Source organism: Mustela lutreola, chromosome 2 (assembly GCF_030435805.1).
Source record: "Mustela lutreola isolate mMusLut2 chromosome 2, mMusLut2.pri, whole genome shotgun sequence".
Classification (NCBI taxonomy): Eukaryota; Metazoa; Chordata; class Mammalia; order Carnivora; family Mustelidae; genus Mustela; species Mustela lutreola.
Window position 1 is genome coordinate 206424418 of NC_081291.1, and position 9083 is coordinate 206433500.

General features: G+C 35.2%; 1 pseudogene; it reads right to left on the reverse strand.

Moving 5' to 3' along the window:
• Positions 1–404: 404 nt before the first annotated feature.
• On the reverse strand, positions 405–1690 carry LOC131825274 (calmodulin-1-like; annotated as a pseudogene).
• Positions 1691–9083: the final 7393 nt, after the last annotated feature.

Genomic DNA, 9083 nt, shown 5'->3' on the forward strand with positions numbered 1-9083 from the left:
TTGAACACGTTTTAATTTGTTTATTGATGATGATGATGATGATGATGATGTGTGTGTGTGTGTGTGTGTGTATTCTTTGAAGAAATATTTATTCAGCCACATTGTCCTTTTTTTTTTTTTAAGTTAATGGTCTTTTTTTATTGGGGAAAAAAAATAAAGACTAGCATTTACAACTTGGAATGGACGTAAATTGTAATTCCTTGATCAGCAATGTTGATGCCTGTGCTGAAGTCCACAGCCCCAGCCTACTCTGCTGGCTCCAAGTCATGGTTCAGGAGGTTTTAAAAACAGAGAGTCCAAAGATGCTCCCTTGGTAAAGGTTTTGTTGTTGTTGTTGTTGTTGTTGTTGTTGTTGTTGTTGTTGTTTTAAATTTGTGTGAATGGTGACAGCCTGACACCCATGTCACTCCAGGACAATGTGGACAACGCTAAACCAACATGTGAGGCATGCCACCCAGATGAGCGTCATGGTCACCAAGGATGGGGGCACCCAGAAGTACGAGAGGGCCGTCCTGCTAAGTGGGGCTACGTCTAGACAGCTTATCCTTCACCCATTTCTCTGCACAGCATCCTGAGGTAAAGCAATTTAAAATGTTTTCAGTAAACCAGCTATGACAATTTTATACTAACAAATTGAACTAGAACCCATTTGAAAAAGTTTTAAATTTTTTTCATTTTTCGTTTTTAATACAAATGCCTGACTGTGCTCAATTGTCAAGCGGCATGCATGAAAAACTGGCCAGCCCAGTGTATTAATCATGAGCAAATGGAACTGCGAGGAGTCCACTAGGTGCTTCCTTATCATTAAGGTAGGACAAGTATTTATGTCGTAAAACTGATGTGTAGCTTGATCTTTAGGTGACAGGACCACCAACCAATACATGCAGATTTTGTGTGTGTGGACAGAAGGTACTTTTGACATTCAGTTTTGCTATATAGAAACAGAATGAGCAAATAAACATTTTTTTCTTTTTTGCAAGAAGTAAGTAAAAGATTCAATTTGATTCTTCTAGAAGGGGGGGAAAGGAGTTGAAAGTAGGCCTTCATTTTGCAGTCATCATCTGTACGAATTCTTCATAGTTGACTTGCCCGTCTCCATCAATATCTGCTTCTCTGATCATTTCATCTACTTCTTCGTCTGTTAGTTTCTCCCCTAAGTTGGTCATGACATGACGAAGCTCTGCCGCACTGATGGAACCGCTGCCATCCTTGTCAAAGACTCGGAATGCCTCGCGAATTTCTTCTTCGCTGTCTGTATCTTTCATTTTTCTAGCCATCAGAGTCAAGAATTCCGGGAAGTCAATGGTGCCATTACCGTCAGCATCCACCTCGTTGATTGTATCCTGCAATTCGGCTTCTGTTGGGTTCTAACCCAGTGACCTCATGACAGTTCCAAGTTCCTTTGTTGTGATGGTGCCGTCGTCATCTTTGTCAAATAGGGAGAACGCTTCCTTGAACTCAGCGATCTGTTCTTGGGTGAGCTGATCAGCCATGGTGCGAGCGAAGGGAAGAAGAGCAGAGGGAGCGAGGGTGGCTGCACCAGCGCAGGGGCTGTGACGGCGGGGGGTGCCTCCGCTGCTGTAGCTGCTGCTGCTAAGGCGCGAGGTGCGCTCAGTGCTGTGCCGCTGCAGCCGCCCGACTGTGAGTAACGGCGCCGCGCCCGCGAGGCTCCCAGCACCACTGCCCCACATTGTCCATTTTTTTATATATATATAATTTTTTATTTTTTATAAACATATATTTTTATCCCCAGGTCTGTGAATCACCAGGTTTACACACTTCACAGCACTCATTTTTAATTGAGTTACTTGCCTTTTTATTGTTGCTTTGTAAGAGTTCTTTATATGCTGTAGATACAAGTTTTCTATCAAATATAGAACTTGCAAATATTTTCTACCATTCTATGACTTACCTTTTTTACTTTCTTGCTAATATCCTTTGAAGCACAAAAGTTTTTAATTTTGATGAAATCCAGTTTATTTGTTTAATTTTTTGTTTGTTCTTTTGATGTCATATCTAAGGAATCATCTTAATTTAAAATCACAAAAATTTATGCCTGTGCTTTACGAGTTTTATACTGTTAGCTCTTATTTTTAGGTCTTTGATCCATTTTTGTCTAGTTATTGTAAATAGTATTAGGGGTCTAACTTAATTCTTTTGCATGTAAATATCCAGTTGACCCAGGGCTAATTATTGAAAAGACTATTCTTTCTCCCAATGAATTATCTTGGCATCACTGTGAAAAATTAATTGGCTACAAATGTGAGAGTTTATTCTAGACTCTCAATTCTATCTCATTGGTTTATATGCCTATCTTTATGTCAACATCACATTGTCTTGATTATTATAGCTTTGTAATAAGTTTTAAAGTCTGAAAATGTGAGACTCTAACTGTTCTTTGCGTTTCGAGATTGCTGTGACAATTCTAGCTCCTTTGAATTTCCATTTGAATTTAGGATCAGTTTATCATTTTCTGCAAAGTAGCTTGCTACAATCTAGATAAAGATTGCATTGGATCTATAAGTCAGTTTGGGAATATTGTCATCATAGCAATATTAACTCTTTCAATCCATGAACATAGGATGTTTTTCCTTTTATTTGGCTCTTCATTTTCTTTCACCTATGCTCTGTAGTTTTCAAAGTATAAGCTTTGTACTTCTTCTGTTTTATTTCTATATGTGTTCTATTCTTTTTGATTATATAAATGCAATTGTGTCCCTAATTCCATTTTTGGAATGAAACTTCATTGCAACTATATAGAAATAGAGGGGCTTTGCATGTTGATCTTGAATCTTGCAAACTTGTTGAACTCTTTTCTTAGTTCTAAAGATTTTTAGTGGATTCCTTAGAATTTTCTACATATAAGGTCATGTCGTCTGCAAAAGGAGATCGTTTTTCTTCTTCTTTTCCAATCTGGCTACTTTCTTTTTACCGTTTTATTGTCTAATTGTCCTACCTACAACTCCTAATACAATGTTGAATAGAAATGGTGACAGTCGCCCTCTTGTCTTCTTCTGTACCCCAGGTGAAATAATTCAGCCTTTCAGTACTAAGTATAATGTTGGCCATGGGATTTGTGGAGATGTCTTTTACCAGGAAGTTTATTGTTAGTGAAGGTCATATATATGCTAAGGAACAAGGGTCTAGCTGGTAGCTCTGCAGTTTAAATGACAGAATAAGAGAACCAGTATATTTAAAATCTAATAAAGTTAAGATTTTTTTCACATATAGTCAGTGAAATCTCACTCTGGTTTTAATGCATATCATTACCCCTATTTAGGGGATAAGTAAACCTATTCTCAGAGAATTTATGGAACTTGCCTGAAATCACACTTTATCAATGCCAGCATCCACAGATGCTCAGGGTCCAGGAGAAGCAGGGGCTAGTGTGAATTAGTGACATTAAGCTTGATAAAAATGCCTTTCCCTAAAAAAAGAAAAAAGATTTTTCTTACTGATACAGATGATTTAAAGATAATGTGTTCTTTTTGCTATTATTCTTTCAGTATATCTGAACTTTTTCCATTAAACTAAAGGTACTTGTACAAGTACCTTTTAGTCAGCTCCTTCAGCTCTTTCTGCTCCAAAACATGCAATGATAATCAAGTGCACATATAATGGGAAAAAAATTGTATGTTTTTAACAAAAAAAAGTGACTTTCAATGGTGTATTTTTTAACATTTGTAGCTTATCTAATTAAAAGATAGAATTAATCTTAGGTATTCCTGCAATTTCTGGGCATTGTTAAAACACACACACACACAGAGAGAGAGAGAGAGAGAGAGATGAATCTCATTATTTAACAATGGTCTTAATGCATTCAGATACAGATCTTTTGGACAGAAGATAGTGCTGAAAATCATTTTGGAAAAAAATGAGTTTCTTCTTAGTAAAAGGATGATTTTTTAGTCAGTGTACTTATAGCCATACGATTATGTGTATCCTTAAAAAGTGATATAATGTAATTTGAGGCCAGAGCTGATAAATCAGAGTCATCTGGCTGATAGGCAAATGGAATTTTTTCAAGTGGTATTTAGAAAAGGAGCAAAGCATTTGGAATTCCTCACTGTCAAAAGGTAAAGAACATTCTCCTAAGGAGAAATTGCAAATAGAAGGAAAGAAAGACCATCTGCGTGTACTCCTTTTTACATGCCAGCTCGTTAGATTGTATGACAAAAATCACACGGAGATACCAAGCTAACATATACACTCACTCTGTATTTGGAAGCATGTCTCTTGCCAGGAGTTTCCTGAACAGAATTCTGATACGATGAGGCTTCCCTTCTGCTTAAAATAGGTAGATAGATGATAGAAATATAGAAAATAAATGATATATAGATAGATGACAGATAAATTGATTTATGTATAGATGATAGGCAGATAGATGATATATAGATGATAAACAGGTGATAGAAAATAGATATAATATTTCACTATGACCAAATATCACTGCAACAAGGGAGACTTGGACATCCCAGTATCTGCTAAGACGACAACCGTATCTCAGAATCTATCTCTTTATACTTTCAGTTCTATTGAATAAGCGGTAGGACATCCAGATTCACTTAAAACATACATTTCAAGAAACCAATAACCTCTGATTTATGTTCCTGAAGTTACATTTCATTTCTATCTCTTAAATCAAGTTTTGAGTTTCGTTCTTAAATTTATCCTGCAATGAACATTCATCATATTCTTGTGGATCTATATCCAGAGTCTTTTATGGTGATTCAAAGTGACTATAGCAAAAACCTCACATATATTGACTCTGTTTAACCAATATTAAAGACCTATTGACAGAATTAGTCAATTTTCAATGGATATGCACTGAGAAAATATGAAATATTTAAGTTTTTATTTAAATTCCAGTTAGTAACATACAGTGTAATATTAGTACCAGGTGTACAGTATAGTGATTCCACACTTTCATAAGACACCCAGTACACAACAGGTGCAACCCTTAATCCCCATCAGGTGTTCCCCCATCACCCACCCAACTCCTCTCTGATACCGTCAGTTTTTCTCTCTATAATTAAGAGTCTGCTTCTCAGCTGGCCTTTCTCTCTCTCTTTTGTTCCCTTTGCTTTTTCGTTTTGTTGTTTTTGCTTTTCAGAATTGAATGCTACAGTATAGCTTTTGTGGAGGAAAAAAACCATAAATCCATAATTCTAGAAAGAGCACCACAGGGCACCATAAGAGACATACTCCTGAGGTGGGCATTTTCTACTAACTATGAAGATATTCCATGGTTGAATGCAATGCCCCAATGTGGGCAAGTGTTCTCCCACATGGTTACAATGTCTCTATCTCATAAGAAGTCAAAATACCTGACAAGTGGTATATTGAATTGAGCTGAAGTAGCTCATGGTTACTTTCTTTCCCCTCTGATGATTCTCTATGCTAAAAACAGTTTTCATAGCATCGAAACTGGTATAGTACACGGTACATACACTGACCTCAGAAGTGATGCTATGCAGCACATTGCTGCTTTTGATGAACATAGTTGAAATCTTTCCCTATAAAACCTGGCCCTGGAAATGCAATAAGCAAAGAACAGAGAAGCCAAATTTGAATACATGCAGGGGATTTGTCATTCTAAGAAACAATCTGTATTCTGCAGCTTGATTTATCTTTCACCATAATCCTCTTAGCTAAAGGAACAAGATAAATGAATAATGTTTGAGAAAATGTTGGGTTTTGCGCAGTAAGTACAATAACAAATATCAGAGTGAAAGTGAAAACAATTGTCACAGATCTAAGAATCTAACTGAACAGCTTTAAAGTAGACTTTAAAATAGACTGCTCTTGCAAAGTGTATAAGCAATTTGAAAATATTACCATAACTTTTAAAAATATCCCAGTGATTGTACTGAGTAAGATTATTAAAAAGAATTTATTCTAAAATATAATCCATGTCCCAAAGACATTTTAAAAATATCTTTCTAATAGCAGGAAATCAAGAGCAATCTGAATGTTCAATAAAGGAGATTGTTTATCTCTGTGTAATCTTATGACCATTAAAATCAGTAATAAAATGTACATACTAAGAGAAAAGAAGTATTTTGATATACTGATATGATTAGAAAGATAAAACAATGTTTACAGTAGTTTAGTTGTAGAGTCATGGGAGTTTCATAAACTATGCATACTGTCAGAAAATGCATGATAAAAATTTTAATTGTTTTACAGTGTAAACCAAACTGCACAAGAAATATACCATCTGAAATTATATGTAATGTTTTATTTTTGAAGTATATTCTCTGGGAGAGAAAGAATTTTCATTTTGTTCATATTTGCCTCCCAAGTCCTAGGACAATGCCCAGCCCATAGAAAGAATTAAGCAAATACCATCTGCATGAACATAATCTATTGATCAGTCTGGGATTTAAAAAAAAAAAAAAAAAGCCTCTCAGTTCTCTCCTGGAGTTGTGCAGGATTTCAGTAGCTAGTTTTACTTCTGATAAAGATGCTGCCATTTCACACATCACTTCTCTCTAGTGGGAGGGGGAGGAACACCATGGGCCTCCAATTCTTACTTACATAAATTTTTATCTTTCCAAAATATAAAAGAAATGCATTTCATCTTAGTCGAATTTCATTTTAGAAATGACACAACTTATGAAAGAGTATATCACAGTCAAGTATAAACACATTTGACTATATTGAATTCACCATTATGACTTTGCATCTTCATCTGCCCTTACTAAAAATAACTGTCATAGTCTGTCCATATTTGTATGACTTTAGATAGTAATTTGAAGAATCTATCCCATGGCCATCTATCTCTAAATATAAAAGTAATAAAATCTCCTTAAACCAATATAATGTAATGAAATAAGCCTTTTTGAAGCAAACACACACACACACACACACACACACACACACAACACACACACACTTTCCTAAGTGGTTCAGAAGAAAAATAGAAATTCCAATGAAGTAACGTAAGTTGTGTAATGTTATTATAATACCAAATATATGTTCAGCAAAATTAACTTGTGCTCTAAGGATCTCCCTTCAAGGAATATTTTTTATAACATTTCTTTCATTGTAATACCTTCCTTTCAAAAGCACAGAGACTGCTAAATTTATTCATTACTTCTACAGTTTGAAACACTGGCTCCAAGAAACAGAAAGGAAACATGAATACAATTTATGGGAAAATGAAAAGCTAAAAGAAGTTGACCTAGTTACACCTGAATTATTACACCAGCTGCTCTCTGTACAATATTTGACATCATCGTGAAAACCAAACCTCTCAGCTTTGGGCACAGAAGCATGGCCACAAAAGCAGAACTTAAGCCAAGAAGCTTTGTGTGATAAGCAAAAGTCTACATATGAAACACACAATGTGTTCCAAGATTTGTTTCAGAAAACTAAGTGTCAGTGTCAACACAGAAAAAGAAAAGTGTAAGGAAACGGCAATTCGTGAACTGTAGTCTAAGTTACTACAGTGCAGAAAAAGCTTCCTTAGATACTGAGGTCTGTAAGGTCACAATCGGGTGACCTTACAAGTATTTCTCAAAAAGAAGAAGAAAATCAGAGCTCTTTTAAGAAAAGGAATGTCCCAGTGTATCTGGGGGGCTCAGTTGGTTAAGCATTTGACTCTTGGTTTCAGCTCAGGTCATGATCTCAGGGTTGTAGAATCAAGCCCCATGTTGGGCAACATGCTCAGTGCAGAGTCTGGTTGGGATTCTCTCCCTCTCCTGCTGTGCCTCCCCCTGCTCTCTCTGGCTCTCTACAATAAAATGAATAAATAAAATCTTTTACAAAAGTAACATACTCCTTTTCTTAATAAGCTTAATAATATTGTAGGAGAAAAAAAATAAAAGGTGGAATGCAGTCACTATTGTCTAAAAATAACATTGAACTCTCTGCCGGACTCCTTTTATTTTTTTTTTAATTTATTCTTAAAAACAAGAGTTAGAGAACACCTGAACTCTACCTCTGAAACTAATAATGCAATATATATTAATTAATTAAATTTAAATAACATAAAACTTTAAAAAAAAAGAATTGAAAGTTTACCAGCTGTAAGTACAGATTTTTCAAGTTAAAAATTTATAGGTTTAAGACTATTTACTCCAAGAGCGATGAGATTCTCTCTTCCACATCTATATTCACCAGAGTCAGTTAAAATTCTCAAGAAGTCAGTATTATTGTACCATATTCCAAAACTTCCTAATTTATTGATCTATTCACTGATTCATTCAACAAATATTTACAAAGTGTCTGTATAAGCTAAAACCTGTTCTTCACTATGGATACAGTAATTAAAAAAACAAATAAACAAAATGCTTCCCCTTACAGATTACACAACAAAAATGATAATAAATAGGTAAATTATGTAGTTGTTGTAAGGAAACAAGTATTATTTTCTTTTAAATGTGAAGCAAGATAGAGAGTCCAGAAATAGATCCACATAGTAGATAAATTCCACTGATCATTGACATAGAGAGAAGATCCAGTTCTTTAATATATGGTGCTGGACCAACTAGACATCCATATGTGAAAAAAAAGTACTGGGCCAGAATTTATACCTTTTAAAAAAATAACTCAAAACGGGTAACAAACCAAAACGTAAAACACAAAACTATAAAATTCTTAGAAGATAGCATAGGAGGAAACCCAGATGAATTTAAGCATGGTGAACTTTAAATACACCAAAAGTGGGGTGCCTGGGTACAGTTAAGTTAAGCCCCTGCTTTCAGCTTAGGTCATGATAGAGCCCCGAATCAGGGTCCCTGCTCAGTGGGGAATTTGCTGCTCTCTCTCCTGCTGCCCCTGCTTGTGTTCTTTCTCTCTCTCTCTTGCTCCCAAATAAATAAATAAGTTTTTAAAATAAATAAATAAATACTCCAAAGGCATAATCCAAGAAAAAATTATTGGTAAGCTGGACTTCATTGAAATTAAAAACTTCTGCTCAGTGGAAGGTAATGTCAAAAAAACAAGAACACAAACTACAGACTAGAAGAAATTTGCAACACATCCATATGATAAAGGACTCTTATCCAAAATAAAGGACTGTTATCCAAAATAACCAAAAAACCAAAACACAACAATAGGAAAATAAACCTGGTTAT